Below are 21156 nucleotides of genomic sequence, written 5' to 3'. Positions count from 1 at the left end.
TCTCAGCTCTCACAGGCTTCCCGCGCAAACAGCTGATTCGCGGAAGCTGGGGGTAGGGGTGAGGGGCGAAGAAGCAGAGCGGGGCGGTGCATTCAGGGGAGGAGGTGGAGTGGAGGTGAGCTGGGGCTGGGCGCGGGGTGGGGAGCTGCCAGTGGGGGCTCTGCACCTATCAAATTCTCCCCATGGGTGCTCCAGCCCTGGAGCACCCACGGAGTTGGTGCCTAAGGCACCACTTTTGATGTGATCAGTGGGGGAGTGGCTGCTCCCCCCCCCAGCTACGCTACCTTGCCCCTAGGAGCCAGAGGGACCTGCCAAATGCTTCCTGGGAGCTGCCCGAGGTCAGCACGGCGGGGACTCCCCACCTCGCCCCCTGGCAGGTCCCTCTGGCTCTTAGGGGCAGGGCAGGGTGGGCACCCACTACGGTGGCCCACAAGACCCTCCTGCCCGGTTCTGGGGGGGATGGCGGGAGGGAGTCCCAGGAGGGATGGCGTCAAGGAACGTGGGGGGTTGGATGGGGCAGGAGTACTGGGGCGGGGCAGAAGTCCTGGAGGGTGAGGGTGGGCCACGACCCCCTCGTGGGATGAGGAGGGAACTGGTTGTTAAGATTTTGGCAGCTCATCACTGCATGGAGGTGCTCATGGCAGGGGCTGGAGGGAGTATGCCCCGATTCCAGCCCCTTCCCCAAGGCCCTGCCCCCACCTCTTCTCCTCCTCCTTTCCAGAGCAGGGAGTGTGCAGCTCTGCTCTTCTTCCTCCCTCCTGCCGGCAAACAGCTGATCGGGGGCAGGGAGAGAGGGCGGGGAAGGGAGGGAAGGTAGCACCCTCCAGGGAAGAGGCGGTGGAGGAGCTTGGCTGCCGGCAAAGCCTGTCCTGTTGCAGCAGGAGCCGGCAGCATCAAGCTTCTGCCCCCACGGGGGGTGAGCAGAGAAGAGCAGGCCGGGCTGGGGCCCCTTTGGACCGTGGGCCCAGTGCCGTGGTAAATCCAGTACTAGAGGGGAGGAACGGTTACTTCTTCCCTTTCCCCCGCCCCGTCCCTCCTGTAGTCCCCCGCCCATTGGTACCCTCCTTCCCTGAACACAGCCTAGCAGGGAGGAGTGGTTAGCCCCATCCCTCTCCCTCACCACCCTGCCCCTCCCTCTAGACCTTCCTCCCCTGCGTGCCCTCCAGCAGGGAGGAGCGGTCGCTTTCCCCCTACCCTGTCCCCCCCAATCCCAGGGGCGCCTTCCACTCCTCCCTGTTAAGCTGTAGGCAGGGAAGGTTAGCCCCTGCCCCCACATCCCCCATGTGTATCTCAGTCCAGAGAGGCCAGGGCCGGCCTATTGGCATCTTAATAACAGCTTGCTGGAGGATGTGGGCTTCGTGGCGTCCTTCCGGGAGTTTTGGCTGGCCTGGCGGGGGCAGCGGCGTGCCTTTCCCTCGGCGAGGTGGTGGTGGGATGTGGGGAAGGTGCAGGCACAGCTCTTCTGCTGCAACTACACCCAGGGTGCCACCCGGCGGAGGGATGCAGTGATAGGGCAGTTGGAGCGGGAGGTCTTAGAGCTAGAGAGGTGTCTGAGTGAGGGAAGATATCAGCGTCTTAAGGGCCTAACTGGCTCCTACTACTTCAGTTGACTTCCTGTTCGCCTCAGGTGGGTTCAGGGAAGCAGCAGGAAACAGGAAGCTCCCTGAGAAGCTGGTGTTAATCAGTCCAGGCTCCTGGGGGTGCTAGAGAGGTACATAAGAGGCTACTCCTCCTCTCTCCCTGCAGCTTCTGCTGCTTTTTGTTATTCCCTCTCACCTTTTCTCTTGCCAGGCTGTTATGTCTCTTGTGCCCTCCTTCCTCCAGCACAGCACAGCACTCCATCATCTCTGTGCACCTAGAGCAGAGAGAATACATATGCACCAGCAGCAGACACAATTTTCTACACTCTGGGTCCTAGTGGCGTCCCCCCACAGTCTAACACCTGAAGTGGCTGCCTCAGTTCGCCTCATGGTAAGGCCAGCCCTGGCTGCGGCCCGGGGGTCATGGCGGGGTGGGGGGGGGAGATTTTTCCAAGGGCTCCAAATCCACCACTGCACCTCCGCCCTGGTGGCACAAGGTTTGGGGAGGTTAAGCCTCCAATAGGTACCGCCTATCTACATATGCAAAGCTTGCCGATGTTAACCTGAACATGCTTCGACGCCTCTCAAGCTGAACCTACCCAGAAACAGTAACTGATATAAGTTTCCACCATTTTGTTTGTGCACTTGTATAAAAAGTAAAATTATTAACAGCTATTGTATTTATGCATTATTTGTTGATTTAACTATGAGTTAGTAAATCAGTGTGTTTGACTGGTTTCAGAGTAACAGCCTTGTTAGTCTGTATTCGCAAAAAGAAAAGGAGTACTTGTGGCACCTTAGAGACTAACCAATTTATTTGAGCATAAGCTTTCGTGAGCTACAGCTCACTTCATCGGATGCATACTGTGGAAAGTGTAGAAGATATTATTATATACACACAAAAAGCATGAAAAAATAGCTCCTCCCACCCCACTCTCCTGCTGGTAATAGCTTATCTAAAGTGATCACTCTCCTTACAATGTGTATGATAATCAAGGTGGGCCATTTCCAGCACAAATCCAAGGTTTAACAAGAATGTCGGGGGGAGGAGGGGTAGGAAAAAACAAGGGGAAATAGGCTACCTTGCATAATGACTAAGCCACTCCCAGTCTCTATTCAAGCCTAAGTTAATTGTATCCAATTTGCCAATGAATTCCAATTCAGCAGTTTCTCGCTGGAGTCTGGATTTGAAGTTTTTTTGTTGTAAAATAGCGACTTTCATGTCTGTAATTGTGTGACCAGAGAGATTGAAGTGTTCTCTGACTGGTTTATGAATGTTATAATTCTTGAATAATTATAACAGGAGAGTGGTTACTTTAGATAAGCTATTACCAGCAGGAGAGTGAGTTTGTGTTGGGGGTGTGTGTGAGAAAACCTGGATTTGTGCTGGAAATGGCCCAACTTGATTATCATACACGTTGTAAGGAGAGTGATCACTTTAGATAAGCTATTACCAGCAGGAGAGTGTGGTGGGAGGAGGTACTTTTTCATGCTTTTTGTGTGTATATAATAATATCTTCTACACTTCCATAGTATGCATCCGATGAAGTGAGCTGTAGCTCACGAAAGCTTATGCTCAAATAAATTGGTCAATATCTAAGGTGCCACAAGTACTCCTTTCCCTTTAGTGTGTTTGACTGGCAGCCTAGAGACTGCTCTACTGACAGTTTCTATAAAGATTGTTTAACATATAACTAAGCTTGGCAGAAGTCATTTTTTATAATTTTGACAGATAACACTGATGTTTATTTTAAAGCATTTTTTCAATTTGTATTGATATAAATTTTCATAGTTGTAGGAAATTATGCAGGGGAATCATACAATGGGAAGAGGACAGACTAATTTTTTTAATGACCGTAGACATGGAACTTCAAAAAGGTAAAGCTTTATAATCATTAAAACACAAATTGTCAGCATCACATGTCAAAATACACAAAGCAAGTATTCTTAAGTCAACTTCTAATAAGTTCCCAAGACTACATCTAAGCAGGAGAGGTGGCTCTGTGTATTTACCCATTCCACTTCCCAGGCCAAGTTTCTCTGCAGAACCTCCCTTCTCCCATTCAGCTCTCCTCAACAGCAATTACAATGAAGGCCTTCAAGTATCAGGGGGAGCTGTGTTAGTCTGTATGCACAAAAACAACAAGGAGTCCAGTGGCACCTTAAAGACTAACAGATTTATTTGGTTTCAGAGTAACAGCCGTGTTAGTCTGTATTCGCAAAAAGAAAAGGAGTACTTGTGGCACCTTAGAGACTAACCTATTTATTTGAGCATGAGCTTTCGTGAGCTACAGCTCACTTCATCGGATGCATACCGTGGAAACGGCAGAAGACATTATATACACAGAGGGCATAAGCTTTTGTGGGTAAAAATCCTCACTTCTTCAGATGCATAGAGTGAAAATTACAGATGCAGGCATTATATAATGACACATGAAGAGAAGGGAGTACCTCACAAGTGGAGAACCATTGTTGACAGGGCCAATTCGATCAGGGTGGATGTAGTCCACTCCCAATAATAGATGAGGAGGTGTTGATTCCAGGAGAGGCAAAGCTGCTTTTGTAATGAGCCAGCCACTCGCAGTCCCTATTCAAGTCCAAATTAATGGTGTTAAATTTGCAAATGAGTTTTAGTTCTGCTGTTTCTCTTTGAACCTATTTCCTCTTGTTTTTTCCTACCCCCCCCCCCCCCCAACGAGGTTCTTGTTAAACCCTGGATTTGTGCTGGAAATGGTCCACCTTGATTATCATACACATTGTAAGGAGAGTGGTCACTTTTGATAAGCTATTACCAGCAGGAGAGTGGGTTTGTGTGTGTGTGTGTGTGTGTGTGTGTGTGTGGCGGGGGAGGGTGAGAAAACCTGGATTTGTGCTGGAAATGGCCCAACTTGATTATCATACACATTGTAAGGAGAAAAGGAGTACTTGTGGCACCTTAGAGACTAACCAATTTATTTGAGCATGAGCTTTCGTGAGCTACAGCTCACTTCATCGGATGCATGCCGTGGAAACTGCAGCAGACTTTATTTATACAGAGAATATGAAAAAATACCTCCTCCCACCCCACTGTCCTGCTGGTAATAGCTTATCTAAAGTGATCATCAGGTGGGCCATTTCCAGCACAACTCCAGGTTTTCTCACCCTCCACCCCCCCACACACAAATTCACTCTCCTGCTGGTGATAGCCCATCCAAAGTGACAACTCTTTACACAATGTGCATGATAATAAAGTTGGGCCATTTCCTGCACAAATCCAGGTTCTCTCACCCCCTCACCCCCCTCCCCAAAACCACACACACAAACTCACTATCCTGCTGATAATAGCTCATCCAAAGTGACCATTCTCCCTACAATGTGCATGATAATCAAGGTGGGCCATTTCCAGCACAAATCCAGGTTTTCTCACATCCCCCCCACCCCCATACACACACAAACTCACTCTCCTGCTGGTAATAGCTCATCCAAACTGACCACTCTCCAAGTTTAAATCCAAGTTAAACCAGAACATCTGGGGGGGGGTAGGAAAAAACAAGAGGAAATAGGCTACCTTGCATAATGATTTAGCCACTCCCAGTCTCTATTTAAGCCTAAATTAATAGTATCCAATTTGCAAATGAATTCCAATTCAGCAGTTTCTCGCTGGAGTCTGGATTTGAAGTTTTTTTGTTTTAAGATAGCGACCTTCATGTCTGTGATTGCGTGACCAGAGAGATTGAAGTGTTCTCCGACTGGTTTATGAATGTTATAATTCTTGACATCTGATTTGTGTCCATTTATTCTTTTACGTAGAGACTGTCCAGTTTGACCAATGTACATGGCAGAGGGACATTGCTGGCACATGATGGCATATATCACATTGGTGGATGTGCAGGTATACGAGCCTCTGATAGTGTGGTTGATGTTATTAGGCCCTGTGATGGTGTCCCCTGAATAGATATGTGGGCACAATTGGCAACGGGCTTTGTTGCAAGGATAAGTTCCTGGGTTAGTGGTTCTGTTGTGTGGTATGTGGTTGTTGGTGAGTATTTGCTTCAGGTTGCGGGGCTGTCTGTAGGCAAGGACTGGCCTGTCTCCCAAGATTTGTGAGAGTGTTGGGTCATCCTTTAGGATAGGTTGTAGATCCTTAATAATGCGTTGGAGGGGTTTTAGTTGGGGGCTGAAGGTGACGGCTAGTGGCGTTCTGTTATTTTCTTTGTTAGGCCTGTCCTGTAGTAGGTAACTTCTGGGAACTCTTCTGGCTCTATCAATCTGTTTCTTTACTTCAGCAGGTGGGTATTGTAGTTGTAAGAAAGCTTGACAGAGATCTTGTAGGTGTTTGTCTCTGTCTGAGGGGTTGGAGCAAATGCGGTTGTATCGCAGAGCTTGGCTGTAGACGATGGATCGTGTGGTGTGGTCAGGGTGAAAGCTGGAGGCATGCAGGTAGGAATAGCGGTCAGTAGGTTTCCGGTATAGGGTGGTGTTTATGTGACCATTGTTTATTAGCACTGTAGTGTCCAGGAAGTGGATCTCTTGTGTGGACTGGACCAGGCTGAGGTTGGTGGTGGGATGGAAATTGTTGAAATCATGGTGGAATTCCTCAAGGGCTTCTTTTCCATGGGTCCAGAGGATGAAGATGTCATCAATATAGCACAAGTAGAGTAGGGGCTTTAGGGGACGAGAGCTGAGGAAGCGTTGTTCTAAATCAACCATAAAAATGTTGGCATACTGTGGGGCCATGCGGGTACCCATAGCAGTGCCGCTGATCTGAAGGTATACATTGTCCCCAAATGTGAAATAGTTATGGGTAAGCACAAAGTCACAAAGTTCAGCCACCAGGTTAGCCGTGACATTATTGGGGATAGTGTTCCTGACGGCTTGTAGTCCATCTTTGTGTGGAATGTTGGTGTAGAGGGCTTCTACATCCATAGTGGCCAGGATGGTGTTATCAGGAAGATCACGGATGGATTGAAGTTTCCTTAGGAAGTCAGTGGTGTCTCGAAGGTAGCTGGGAGTGCTGGTAGCGTAGGGCCTGAGGAGGGAGTCTACATAGCCAGACAATCCTGCTGTCAGGGTGCCAATGCCTGAGATGATGGGGCGCCCAGGATTTCCAGGTTTACGGATCTTGGGTAGTAGACAGAATATCCCAGGTTGGGGTTCCAGGGGTGCGTCTGTGCGGATTTGATCTTGTGCTTTTTCAGGGAGTTTCTTGAGCAAATGCTGTAGTTGCTTTTGGTAACTCTCAGTGGGATCATAGGGTAATGGCTTGTAGAAACTCGTGTTGGAGAGCTGCCGAGCAGCCTCTTGTTCATATTCCGACCTATTCATGATGACAACAGCACCTCCTTTTTCAGCCTTTTTGATTATGATGTCAGAGTTGTTTCTGAGGCTGTGGATGGCATTGTGTTCTGCACGGCTGAGGTTATGGGGCAAGTGATGCTGCTTTTCCACAATTTCAGCCCGTGCACGTCGGCGGAAGCACTCTATGTAGAAGTCCAGTCTGCTGTTTCGACCTTCAGGAGGAGTCCACCTAGAATCCCTCTTTCTGTAGTGTTGGTAGGGAGGTCTCTGTGGATTAGTATGTTGTTCAGAGGTATTTTGGAAATATTCCTTGAGTCGGAGACGTCGAAAATAGGATTCTAGGTCACCACAGAACTGTATCATGTTCGTGGGGGTGGAGGGGCAGAAGGAAAGGCCCCGAGATAGAACAGCTGCTTCTGCTGGGCTGAGAGTATAGTTGGATAGGTTAACAATATTGCTAGGTGGGTTGAGGGAACCATTGCTGTGGCCCCTTGTAGCATGTAGTAGTTTAGAAAGTTTAGTGTCCTTTTTCTTTTGTAGAGAAGCAAAGTGTGCGTGTAAAGGAAGCCAAAGGGCAGCCTGCAGTGGGTTAATAACACTCAGATTTATACAATGTGCCACGCAACAGCTGCATTTTTGAGGCCTGTGGAGACTACATATCCCAACATGCCATGCATCCTGTGGAGACTCTATATCACCGCATGCGAGGCAGCGCTCTGATCTATTGGAGGAGAAAGGTGAGTGTCAGGAAGGGGAAATACCGCTCGCTCTCTGCCAGTGACGCCTTGGCGCCTCCGCGAGGGGGAGCCGCAGAGCATGCTGGGAACTATAGTCCCTTGCTGTGGCTGAGGGGGCGGGGACGCGTCTCCTTCCCTGGTTAGAGGCGCGACACCACACGGTTACGCGCGCCCGGGACACGCAGCCAGACTCACCCGCGCGGCTGCCCCGCGCGCTCCAGGGGCGGCAGCGGCGTCCCCTCTCCCTGCCGCCGACGGAGGCGGCGCGCGGGCGCGGCGAGGCCCGGCTCGCTCTGCATGGTTGGGGCGGTCTCTGAGCTGTGGGAAGCGGAGCCGGCGGCGCTGCCGGCATGGAGTGACCGGGAAGGTACTAGGGGAGCGGGGGCGGGCGGGGGACTCACGCGGCTCTGACTCAGCCCAGCCCGCCGCTCCTGTGGGAGAGGGGCGCTGCCCGCGGCTGGGGTGGCCGGACGGCGGCGTGGGCCAGCGCGTGTTCGCGGCTGGGTAGGGGCGCGTGTCCCCCGCTGCGGGCCGCGGGGCTCCCTGCCGGGCGGGGATCCCTCGCCGCATACTTGGCTGGCTCTGGACCGGGCTTTTCTGATGCCGGAGCCTGCCTGGCCTTCTCTCGGCAGCTTTGAAATGGGGCTCCGCGCCTTTGCCGCGGCAGGGTGGCTCCTCCGCCCGTGCGGCATCGCGGGGGGCGTTGTAATGGGGCTGCTCGTCCGCCTGGCAGCGTCTGACTCGGAGCGCTCCTCGACTCCCCCCCGGCCTTCAAAGGCTCTGGGAAATGGGAGTGGGTTTTCTTTAAACTTGAAACATAACCCGCTGTGCGTGTGTTGTTAACACCTGTCGTCTCCAACACCATCCATTTCTGTAGAGTTTCTGCTTTAATTTGAAATAAATCTCTAGCGGTTATGGTTGCAAAGATCACCTTCAACATATGAACCAATGAAGTCTCCTTTTCTCACATCTGTATACAGAGTGAAATTAACCATTCTTCAGAATCCAGCATGCAGTAAGGGAACTGACTAATCATTTCAATGTCCCATGCTCCTTGGTAGGCGCTAGGGTTATTCCTTCTTTCTTAAAACAAGCACAATATATACTGCTAGATGGGTGATCAGAATTTGCCTTAATCCTTTGCCAAACGCTGCAGAGGCTTCATGCTGTAGGACAGGGATGGGCAAACTATGGCCCCGGGGCTGTGTCCGGCCCTCCAGATGTTTTAATCTGGCCCTTGAGGTCCCACTGGGGAGTGGGGTCTGGGGCTTGTCCTGCTCCGCACATCTCCCGGAAGCAGTGGCATGTCCCTTCTCCCCCTCATACATGTAGGGGCAGCCAAGAGGCTCCACGCACTACTCCCGCCCCAAGTGCCGCCCCCGCAGCTCCCATTGGTCAGGAACCACAGTCAATGGGAGCTGCAGGGGTGGCGTCTGCAGACAGGGAAGTGTGCAGAGCTGCCTGGCTGTGCTTCCGCATAGGAGCTGGGGAGAGGGGACATGCCGCTGCTTCTGGGAGCTGTTTGAGGTAAGCGCCACTTGGAGCCTGCACCCCTGACCCAGCCCTGATCCCCCTTCTGCCCTCGTTCCCAGCCCGGAGCACCCTCCTGCCCCCCAACCTCTCATCCCCAGCCCCACCCCAGAGCCCACACCCCCAGCCGGAGCCATCACACACACTCCCTGAACCTCTGCCCCAGCCCGGAGCCCCCTCCCACACCCTGAACTCCTCATTTCTGGCCCCATCCCAGAGCCTGCACCCCCGGCTGGATCCCTCCCCTCCCACCCCATCCCCCAATTTCGTGAGCATTCGTGGCTTGCCATACAATTTCCATACCCAGATGTGGCCCTCGTGCCAAAAAGTTTGCCCACCCCTGCTATAGGAAGAGAGTGCTGTCACTCCTTATTGATGTGCCAGTAACAGATAGGATAGTAACTGAATTACTTCTGTTTCCCATCCTGAGATGGGATAATGGGGTGGAAATACCTCGCTTCTTTCACTGGCAGTCCTTTGAGTTACTAAATAATGGTGGTGTTGGGGTCTTTGAGAGGAAGCAATATTAGTACAGCCATTGAGGAGGTAGAGAACCCTATTTCACCATAAGAAGTTAATCACTTCAGACTTATTCAGTTAATTTTCTTTCATTCCAATGTAATTTCCTGTTAAGGTGGCTGATTCTGGTTTGGGAGCCCTTATGATGAGCTCCAGTAAGGTTTTGTGCATTCTTCATTGAAATGTAATAACTTCTAATTAATAGTACATGCTGTACTAAGAATACTACCCTAGAGCTTCAAAATGTTGTCTTACATGAGAACTTTATATTATACTGGGGCTTGCTAGCAGGAGCACCAGGCAGAGGTACAACTCTTACATTAAGTACTGTGTCATTGAAGAATTATTACACGTGGGTTATTACATCAAATTTGTATTACACAATGTATATGAATAGTTAAAGCAAGTTGTTCTAAGGAAATAACTGACCTGTCCAAAATTGCAACATAAGTACATTGAGAAAGTGTTACTCCTACAGAATGGTCTGCTAGTTCAGCGTTTCTCAAATGCCTCCACCATGGCCACATGTGGCCACCAGTGGAATTTTGCGGCCACGACAGCCTCCTGGGAGGGGAGGAAGCAAAGCAGTGGCCCTTCCCTGCAGCACCAAGCTGTTGCTCCTGGATGAGCCACCTTAGTGTTTGCTGGCACTAGCAGCAGGGATCGGTATCCTGCACCGCACAGCCTCCTAGGGAGCTCCGGGTAGTGCCTCTGGAGACACATGGGTTGGTGTGTGTGTGGCACCAGAGGAACCTGGGACTCAGCAGGTGGCCGTGGAGTTCCTGACCCACTTTCTCAGGGTTGGAGGGGCTCGGGCTTCAGCTCCAGGGCAGCCACCAGCAAGAGTTGGTGCCTGCACTGAGGCCAACAAAAAATGTTTTGAGAACCCCAGTCTATGCAAGTCTATTTCTAAGACTGAGGGAACTCTCACTTTCTAGTGGCAGCCAGGATGATCTCAGGAGAGAGTCATTGTTTGTAGAATTAACTATCACTGAAGATCAGACTGAGAGCAGGTCTGCACTTGAAATGCTGTATCAGCTTAGCTGAGCTGCTGTAGCGCTCTAATGAAGATGCTCTATGCTGACAGGAGAGAGCTCGCCTGTTGGCATAGTTAATTCACCTCTGCAAGGAGTGGTAGTTATATCGGGGGGAGAAATTTAGTTGTTTACACCGGCATTTAGATTAGTATAACTGCCGCTCAGGAGTGTGGATTATTCACACCCTGAGTGATGTAGTTATATTGAAGTAATTCTGTAGTGTGGACCTGCCTTGTCTGCATTAGGAGTATGTCCTCACTAGAAATGCTGAAGCTGCACTACTGTAGCACTTCAGTGTAGAGACTACAGTGGTGGAGGGGGCTGTAGTTAATACATCTCCCCGAGAGGCCATACAAGATCAGAGGAAGAGTTCTTTCATCAACTGAGCTCTGTCTGCCTCGGGGGTTAGGTCAGCTTAAGTGTGTCACTGAGGGGTGTGGATTTTTCACATCCCTGAGCGATGTAGCTAGGTCAAACTAACATTTTAGTGTAGGCCTGGCCTAGAAAGGTTTTGCCAGCATAGTTATACTGGTGAACACACCTAGTGTAGATTCATAGATATTAAGGTCAGAAGGGACCATTATGATCATCTGGTCTGACCTTCTGCACAATGCAGGCCACAGAATCTCACCCACCCACTCCTGTGATAAACCTCACCTATGTCTGAGCTATTGAAGTCCTCAAATCATGGTTTAAAGACTTCAAGGAGCAGAGAATCCTCCAGCAAGTGACCCATGCCCCATGCTACAGAGGAAGGCGAAAAACCTCCAGGGCCTCTTCCAATCTGCCCTGGAGGAAAATTCCTTCCCAACCCCAAATATGGCAATCAGCTGAACCCTGAGCATATGGGCAAGATTCACCAGCCAGATACCCAGGAAAGAATTATCTGTAGTAACTCAGATCCCACCCCATCTAACATCCCATCACAGGCCATTGGGCCTATTTACCATAAATATTTAAAGATCAATTAATTGCCAAAATCATGTTATCCCATCCTACCATCTCTTCCATAAACTTATCGAGTTTAATCTTAAAGCCAGATAAGTCTTTTGCCCCCACTGCTTCCCTTGGAAGGCTATTCCAAAACTTCACTCCTCTGATGGTTAGAAACCTTCGTCTAATTTCAAGTCTAAACTTTCCGATGACCAGTTTATATCCATTTGTTCTTGTGTCCACATTGGTACTGAGCTGAAATAATTCCTCTCCCTCTCCGGTATTTATCCCTCTGATATATTTGTAGAGAGCAATCGTATCTCCCCTCAACCTTCTTTTACTTAGGCTAAACAAGCCAAGCTCCTTGAGTCTCCTAGGTTTTCCATTCCTAGGATCATCCTAGTAGCCCTTCTCTGTACCAGTTCCAGTTTGAATTCATCCTTCTTAAACATGGGAGACCAGAACTGCACACAGTATTCCAGGTGAGGTCTCACCAGCGCCTTGTATAACGGTATTAAAACCTCCTTATCTCTACTGGAAACACCTTGCCTTATGCATCCCAAGACCACATTAGCTTTTTTCATGGCCATATCACATAGTCATCCTGTGATCAATCAGTACTCCAAGGTCCTTCTCCTCCTCCATTACTTCTAATTGATGCGTCCCTAGCTTATAACTAAAATTCTTGTTGTTAATTCCTAAATGCATGATGATACACTTCTCACTATTAAATTTCATCGTATTACTATTACTCTGTTTACGAGGTTATCCAGATCTTCCTGATTGATATCCCGGTCTCTCTCTAAATTGGCAATATCTCCCAGCTTTGTATCATTCGCACACTTTATTAGCGCACGCCCACTTTTTGTGTCGAGGTCAGTAATAAAAAGATTAAATAAGATTGGTCCCAAAACCGATCCCTGAGGAACTCCACTGGTAACCTCCCTCCAGCCTGACAGTTCACCTTTCAGTAGGACCCGCTGTAGTCTCCCTGTTAACCAATTCCTTATCCACCTTTCAATGTTCATATTGATCCCCATCTTTTCCATTTTAACTGAACTCCCCGTGTGGCACGGTATCAAACGCCTTACTGAAATCTAGGTAAATTAGATGCACTGCGTTACCTTTGTCTAAAAAATCTGTTACTTTCTCAAAGAAGATGATCAGGTTGGTTTGACATGATCTACCTTTTGTAAAACCATGTTGTATTTTTTCCCATTTACCATTGACCTCAATGTCCTTACCTACTTTCTCCTTCAGAATTTTTTTCCAAGACCTTGCATACTACAGATGTCAAACTAACAGGCCTGTAGTTACTCAGATCACTTGTTTTTTTCCCTTTCTTAAAAATAGGAACTATGTTAGCAATTCTCCAATCATACGGTACAACCCCTGAGTTTACAGATTCATTAAAAATTCTTGCTAATGGGCTTGCAATTTCGTGTGCCAATTCCTTTAATATTCTTGGATGAAGATTATCTGGGCCCCCCGATTTAGTCCCATTAAGCTGTTCGAGTTTCGCTTCTACCTCAGATATGGTAATATCTATCTCCATATCCTCATTCCCATTTGTCGTGCTACCATTATCCCTAAGATCCTCATTAGCCTTATTAAAGACTGAGACAAAGTATTTGTTTAGATATTGGGCCATGCCTAGAGTATCCTTGACCTCCACTCCATCCTCAGTGTTTAGCGGTCCCACTTCTTCTTTCTTTGTTTTCTTCTTATTTATATGTCTATAGAACCTTTTACTATTGGTTTTAATTCCCTTTGCAAGGTCCAACTCTACTTGACTTTTAGCCTGTCTCACTTTATTCCTACATGTTCTGACCTCAATAAGGTAGCTTTCCTTGCTGATCCCTCTCATCTTCCACTCCCTGTATGCTTTCTGCTTTTTCTTAATCACCTCTCTGAGATGCTTGCTCATCCAGCTTGGTCTACAACTCCTGCCTATGAATTTTTCCCCTTTCTTGGGATGCAGGCTTCTGATAGCTTCTGCTGCTTTGACATAAAGTCATCCCAGGCCTCCTCTGCCTTTAGATCCATAAGTTCTTCAGTCCAATCCATTTCCCTAACTAATTCCTTAATTTTTGAAAGTCAGCCCTTTTGAAATAAAAAACCCTCGTCGCAGATTTATTTTTGTTTATCCTTCTGTTCAGTATAACTGTGCTGGCCTAGAAAGGTTTTGCCAGCATAGTTATACTGGTGAACACCCCTAGTGTAGACACAGTTTATACCTGCAAAAGAACTGTACCACTTCCCTGATTGAAATAAGCTATACCAATGAAAGGACTTTTTTGCTAGAGTAACTGCATCTACTCCAGGACTTTTGCCAGCTAGCCCTATGTATTAGGGATGTACGTTTCCCCCATTCCCCCCAATTCCTAGCTGTGCCCGCAAAACTTTTAAGTATATATTAGGCCTGAAACTGAGCCTAAGTAGGCCACTTCCAGAGTTTGTTGCAAGACTGATTAGTTCATGCAAGCCTTCATGGAAGTGGAATAGCTCTGGATGAGTCCTTTAGGAAATATACCCACCTAGATTTTATTCCTTCTAAGGCTTGGCCTACACGTAAGATTGTCAGCATAGCTGTGTTGGTCAGGGGTATGAAAATAAACCTTACCCCTGACTGGCATAACAATGCTGACAAAACACCCAGTATAGTTGCAGCTATGTCAATGGAACAGGGCTGCTGATGACATGGCTAACATCATTTGAGGTGGTAGGAGTTTTTCTGTCAGTGTAGGAACCCTACTACTCCTGCATCTACTTTAATGGGGTATGTGACACAGCTATGCTGGCCTAGGCTCTATCATGTAAACATACTCTGAGTAGAGCTGTCAAGTGATTAAAAAAATTAATATTTTTAAACAATAACGGAATACCTTTTATTTAAATATTTTAGGATGTTTTTCACTTTTTCAAATATATTGATTTCAGTTACAACACAGAATACAAAATGTACAGTGCTCACTTTATATTTATTTTTAATTACAAATATGTGCACTATAAAAAACAAATAGTATTTTTCAATTCACCTAATACAAGTATGGTAGTGCAACCTCTTTATCATGAAAGTTGAACTTACAAATATAGAATTATGTACAAAAAAAAGCTGCATTCAAAAATAAAACAATGTAAAACTTTAGACCCTACAAATCCACTCAGTCCTACTTCTTGTTCAGCCAGTTGCTCAGACAAACAAGTTTGTTTACATTTACAGGAGATAATGCTGCCCGCTTCTTGTTCACAATGTCACCTGAAAGTGAGAACAGGTGTTCGCCCGGCACTGTTGTAGCTGGTGTTGCAAGATATTTACATGCCAGATGTGCTAAAGATTCATATGTCCCTTCATGCTTCAACCACCATTTCAGAGTACATGCTTCCATGCTGATGATGGGTTCTGCTTGATAACAATCCAAAGCAGTGTGGACCGACGCATGTTCATTTTCATCATCGGAGGCAAATGCCACCAGCAGAAGGTTGATTTTCTTATTTGTTGGTTTGGGTTCTGTAGTTTCCGTATCAGCGTGTTGCTCTTTTAAGACTTCTGAAAGCATGGTCCATACCTTGTCCCTCTCAGATTTTGGAAAGCATTTCAGATTCTTAAACCTTGAGTCGAGTGCTGTAGCTATCTTTAGAAATTTCACATTGGTACTTTCTTTGTTTTGTCAAATCTGCAATGAAAGTGTTCTTAAAATGAACAACGTGCTGAGTCATCATCCAAGACTACTATAGCATTAAATATATGACAGAATGCAGGTAAAATAGAACAGGAAACATACCATTCTCCCCCAAGGAGTTCATTCACATGTTTAGTTAATGCATTATTTTTTTAACTAGTGACATCAGCATGGACGCATGTCCTCTAGAATGGTGGCCGAAGCATGAAGGGGCATATGAATGTTTAGCATATCTGGCACGTGGATACTTTGCAATGCCAGCTACAAAAGTCTTATGCGAATGCCTGTTCTCACTTTCTGGTGACATTGTAAATAAGAAGTGGGCAGCATTATCTGCCATAAATACAAACAAACTTGTTTGTCTTAACGATTGGCTGAATGAGAAGTAAGACTGATTGGACTTGTAGGCTCTAAAGTTTTTTTGCATTGTTTTGTTTTTGAGTGCAGTTATGTAAGAAAAATCTACATTTACAACTTTCATGACAAAGATTGCACTACAGTACTTGTGTGAGGTGAATTGAAAAATCCTTTTTAATCATTTTTACAGTGCAAATATTAGTAATCAGAAATATAAAGGAGCAGTGTACACTTTGTATTCTGTTATAATTGAAATCAATATATTTGAAAATGTAGAAAAACATCCAAAATATGTAATAAATTTCAATTGGTATTCTATTGTTTAACAGTGCGATTAAAACCAATTAATTGCAATTAATTTTTTTGAGTTAATAGCATGAGTTAACTAATTAATCAACAGCCCTAAACCTGAGTAAAGGTCTTAAATCTGTTGCTACAGGAAATGAGGTTTCACAATTTTGTTCCTTTATCGTCAGGGGATTATTGCTGTTTCTAAACTGTGTGTAAATGGTGGTGAGATGCTGATATGGTGAGCTCCTTAGAAAGACACAATTCTGCCTACAAAACTGGAGTATCTAAGTGTCTGGATTGAAGAAGCCAGCAGGGGAAAGAAACGTGGACTGGAATTAATGTAGACTATTTCTGTGCTTGCTGGAATTGAATCTCTTTTGAGAGTTCTTTTCTTCTAGGTTCTTTCAGACTATTTGTTAATTATTCTAACCTCAAATATACTGTGACTAGTTTGAAACTTGTCGAAAAGTTTCTCTTGTGAATCAAATTGAGTTTAATAAGCTTGTATTTGTTTACAATGGCTTATTTTCAAGGGGTAGATTGGATGATAGAGTAACTCCTCACTGAACGTCCTCCCGCTTAACGTTGTTTCAAAGTTATGTCGCTGCTTCATTAGGGAACATGCTCATTTAAAGTTGTGCAATGCTCCCTTATAATGTTGTTTGGCTGACTGCTCTGTTCACTGCTTGTAGAATTCTGTGGAAGAGCAGCGACTTTACAAGGGAGCATTGCACAAGTTCCTCTTCTCCTCCTCCTCCTCCTCCCCTCTCTCTCAGTGCTTCCCCCACCACCAAACAGCTGTTTGGCGATGCTTAGGACTTTCTGGGAGGAAGGGGAAGGAGCGGGGAAGTGCTGTGTCTCCGCTCCTCCCCCTCCCTCCCGGAAAGTCCTAAGCGTGCTCTGTGGAGGAGGTGGAGTGGGGGTTGGAAGAGGCAAGCCTGGAGTGGAGTGGGGATGGGAAGAGGCGGGCCTGGAGCATCTCCTGGCAAAGTTGGCTCCTGCTGTTCTAGAGGGAAGCTGCTGCTGTGCAAGGTGCTTCCTAGCGTCCTTGCCTGCATTATCGTCTGCAGCGGGCTGTGCCTGTGTGGGGTAAGCCAGGGACACCTCCTAACCACAGTACAGTACTGTACAGTATATAATGTCTTTTGTCTGCCCCAAAAAATTTCCTTGGAACCTAACCCCCAGCATTTACATTAAATCTTATGGGAAAATTGGATTTGTTTAACATTGGTTCACTTAAAGTTGCATTTTTCAGGAACATAACTACAGCATTGAGAGGAATTACTGTACTTAAACATGTCTATTGTGGAAGCATTTTCTAGTTAGGCCAGTTTAAAGTTCTGAGAACAATCCTAGACTGTAGGATGTTGATTTTAATTTTTTTTTTTTTTTGATCCAATGTGGCTATAAACTCCTAAAGCACTGAGGTAGCAAGTGGCTTCACATCCTATGTTTGCTGCAAAGCTTGTACCATGTCAAAGATTTGACAAGAATGCTAGAGAGACATCCCTTTTAGTATATTTGAAGGGAGATGAACTAGAAGTTCTACAACCATTGACTAATGGAAAAAAAACTTAAGGGGATTAGGTGAGCATACCACTGGTCCTCCTTGTCACCATTCCTGTTAATCAAACACTAACCTACATGCACAGAATAGGTGCTTTGAGTAGTGTATTCTCTCATCACTAATTATTCTAGTCTGTTTTTCTAATCATTAAACCTCTATAGTCCAGGGTCTGTAAGCATTTGTATTGTTAGGGCTTGCCTACACACAAGTTTTACTGATCTAGTTGAAGTGGTAGACTCCCTGCCACCGAGCGCTGTAACTATTTTTTCTTAAAGCATTCCATAAGTGCTTGCTAAGACTATTCAGCTCTGCTGATTTAAAGAAAAATGTCATTTATTTTTGATTAAAATGGATTACTGCACAAGAAACTATCTGCTTAAATAAAATCTTGTAGTCCCAGGAGTTACTTTTCATGTTATGGTGCTTGCATTGGCCCAATAGATTGTAACTATTTGAGTTAACTACACAAACTAAAATTTTTAGTAAAGAGTTTCAGGGTGGATTTGATTTAAATCAAATTGATTTAAATCACTAGTCAGGAAGACGCAGTTTAATCCTGGATTTCTACATGAAAGTTGTCAAGGTTCCTCCCCCACTCTGAACTCTAGGGTACAGATGTGGGGACCTGCATGAAAAACCTCCTAAGCTTATCTTTACCAGCTTAGGTCAAAACTTCCCCAAGGTACAAAATATTCCACCCGTTGTCCTTGGATTGGCTGCTACCACCACCAAACTAATACTGGTTACTGGGGAAGAGCTGTTTGGACGTGTCTTTCCCCCCAAAATACTTCCCAAAACCTTGCACCCCACTTCCTGGACAAGGTTTGGTAAAAAGCCTCACCAATTTGCCTAGGTGACTACAGACCCAGACCCTTGGATCTTAAGAACAATGAACAATCCTCCCAACACTTGCACCCCCCCTTTCCTGGGAAATGTTGGATAAAAAGCCTCACCAATTTGCATAGGTGACCACAGACCCAAACCCTTGGATCTGAGAACAATGAAAAAGCATTCAGTTTTCTTACAAGAAGACTTTTAATAAAGAATAGAAGTAAATAGAAATAAAGAAATCCCCCCTGTAAAATCAGGATGGTAGATATCTTACAGGGTAATTAGATTCAAAAACATAGAGAACCCCTCTAGGCAAAACCTTAAGTTACAAAAAAGATACACAGACAGAAATAGTTATTCTATTCAGCACAATTCTTTTCTCAGCCATTTAAAAAAATCATAATCTAACACATACCTAGCTAGATTACTTACTAAAAGTTCTAAGACTCCATTCCTGGTCTATCCCCAGCAGAAACCAGCATATAGACAGACACACAGACCCTTTGTTTCTCTCCCTCCTCCCAGCTTTTGAAAGTATCTTGTCTCCTCATTGGTCATTTTGGTCAGGTGCCAGCGAGGTTACCTTTAGCTTCTTAACCCTTTACAGGTGAGAGGAGCTTTCCCCTGGCCAGGAGGGATTTCAAAGGGGTTTACCCTTCCCTTTATATTTATGACAAAAGTGCATTTTTGTTGGTTGTTATAACCTTAATACATTTTCTTCACAACTCAGATTGATGTAGATTTCATTTTTAGAAGGTACACACTATATGTTTATTCTGAAAACTTTTCAGATTAGTTTTACAGCTATATCAGAAAATGAATGATTGTTTGGTTATTTCATTTACCAAAGGTAATTGAAGCAGATATTTATGAAGTCATTGGGAGGTTAACCTATTGAAATGGAGATAGTTCATCATGAATATTTGGAGGACTTTCTTGCCATGCTGTATTAGGAGGAGAACATCACCAGGCAGATGTTTAAATTGTTTTATTTAACTAAAACAACAATGTTGTGTATTCTGGATTTTTTTCTTCAACAGTAAACATAATATTTTAACAAAACAAGCATATGAATTTTTGAATTTAGTTAAACATTCAAGTTTTTAAAAATCAGGTTTGTTTTTGTTAAAATGGTTTTTAACTAATAGTTAAATGAAATTTAAAAAAAAAAAACCAACAAAAATTAAATAGACTATGTCAGCCAGGTCAATATAAGAAACTTAAAACATTGGTTTCTGCAGCTAATTTGGTTATCTTCACCTTCATTTTCCTGTTGGTTCATAATCTAGAAAAGAAAAACAAGCTTTCCTGCTTTTTCTGGTCCCAAACGATTTCTCAATTTGGAATGAATTAGTCCAAATGAAGAACATATTTCTATACCGGCAGAAGAAGCTTCTTTTGCTAAAAGTGAAATGAAATGACTTTTAGTGAGGAGTTACTGTATTAAAATGCTATTGGTTAAATGGTTAACCATTAAGGAGTTCACACAGGCGGGGAACTAGAGGTGTGGGGGGTGCTGGAGCACCCCCATGTTTTATGTGGGACCCGGTGCCTGGTGTTCCAGCCCCATGCCCATGGTTTAGTTGTTAACCAACACCAGTAAGACTAATTGGTTAACCGATAAGCAAACTTTTACATCCCTACTTGTAGGCTGCGTGGCTGTCCCTCCATGTCAGTCTCTGAGGGAGGCCATGCCTCCTTGCTATCTTGTACCTGTAAAGGTGAGCTCAAAGGGGGGAATTAACTGCACCTAGTGCTCTGGTTCTCTGGCCAGGCAGAACAGTAAGGCAGTCTAATGAGCCCCAGGCTCTCGGTCAGGGCAGGGCCTGAAAGCAATGGGCAGGCTCTGGCCTGAAAGCAATGCATAGGCTCTGGCCTGCAATCGGGGAGGAGCGGCTAAGTAGTCTGAGCCCCAGGTAAGGGTGAGCTCCAATAAAGTCTAGAGGCTCAGGTAAGGGTGCCTGCGGAGCGCAGGTCTCCTGGCCTAAGGAGGGGGAGTACTGCCACTCCAGGGGTGGAGTGGCAGTGGGCAGTGGGGACACGGGTCCCCCAACTCCACCATGTCCCAGCCTAAGGCCCTAACAGTGGCAGAGTGGTCTGCCACTGGGTCAGCGGGGATCCACCAGGAACACACTGACCTTGCATCAGGTCAGCTCCTAATCAGACTATTGCCTGGTTTCCCTGGGCTGCTTCCTACTCTCCCCCTTGGATGTTACTGTGTCTGTTGTCTCAGGGGGTCTCTGGGAAGGCCACAGGCGGCAGCTCCTTGGCATCTCGATCAGCTGGGAGCTCTGGCCAGTTCTCAGGAGGCTGCCCCAGCAGCTCCTTTGCAGGCTCCAGCAGTAGGCAGGGTATGTCCATCTCATATGGTTGCTCCACTCCAACTGAGCTGCAGGACCTGCCTTTTGTATGTCTCCTTCCTGTTCACCCCTTCCATTTCTGGGGTGGGGGTGGATGTTGCTCTCCTGGTTTGGCCCACAGGGGGTGTGTTGTGGTCCCTCTCTGCCGCTCTCTGAGGGAGGCCACGCCTCCTTGAAACTATTGAAATAATAAGGTAGTTAAAGCATAGTCTAAACTGGAAAAGGTTTGCTGGTGTAGCTATGCCTGAAAATCACCTACTGTAGATGCAGTTTATAATGGCAAAAGCACTTTTATGCCAGCATAACCACATCTACGCTAGCACATTTCACAAAAAATCACACCCCTTAACAGACATTGCTAAAAGTTTCTAATGTAGACCTGGCCTAAGGAGACTTTGTGCCCAGAAGTTCAGAACTACCTCCAATATGAATTTATTTGGTTTTACTATTAGAC

The 21156-nt window shown here is 46.1% G+C and overlaps 1 protein-coding gene across 4 annotated transcripts in view; it reads left to right on the top strand.

The window, feature by feature from the left end:
- The first annotated feature begins 7403 nt into the window (after positions 1-7403).
- The window catches only part of XPOT (exportin for tRNA), a 64502-nt gene continuing 50749 nt past the window's right edge, over positions 7404-21156 (top strand). Inside the window, exon 1 of one of the 4 annotated variants that reach the window (XM_073327892.1) lies at positions 7404-7594. The gene's annotated coding sequence lies outside the window, so the exon portion shown is untranslated. Of the gene's footprint in view, positions 7595-7706; positions 7962-8553; positions 8652-21156 lie in introns of those variants that run through there. The other 3 variants (XM_073327894.1, XM_073327891.1, XM_073327893.1) reach the window with 3 other exon arrangements.

This window comes from Lepidochelys kempii, chromosome 1, assembly GCF_965140265.1.
Source record: "Lepidochelys kempii isolate rLepKem1 chromosome 1, rLepKem1.hap2, whole genome shotgun sequence".
Lineage (NCBI taxonomy): Eukaryota > Metazoa > Chordata > Testudines > Cheloniidae > Lepidochelys > Lepidochelys kempii.
The sequence above is the reverse complement of the archived record's forward strand: the minus strand, read 5'-3'. Positions and strand labels throughout refer to the sequence as shown.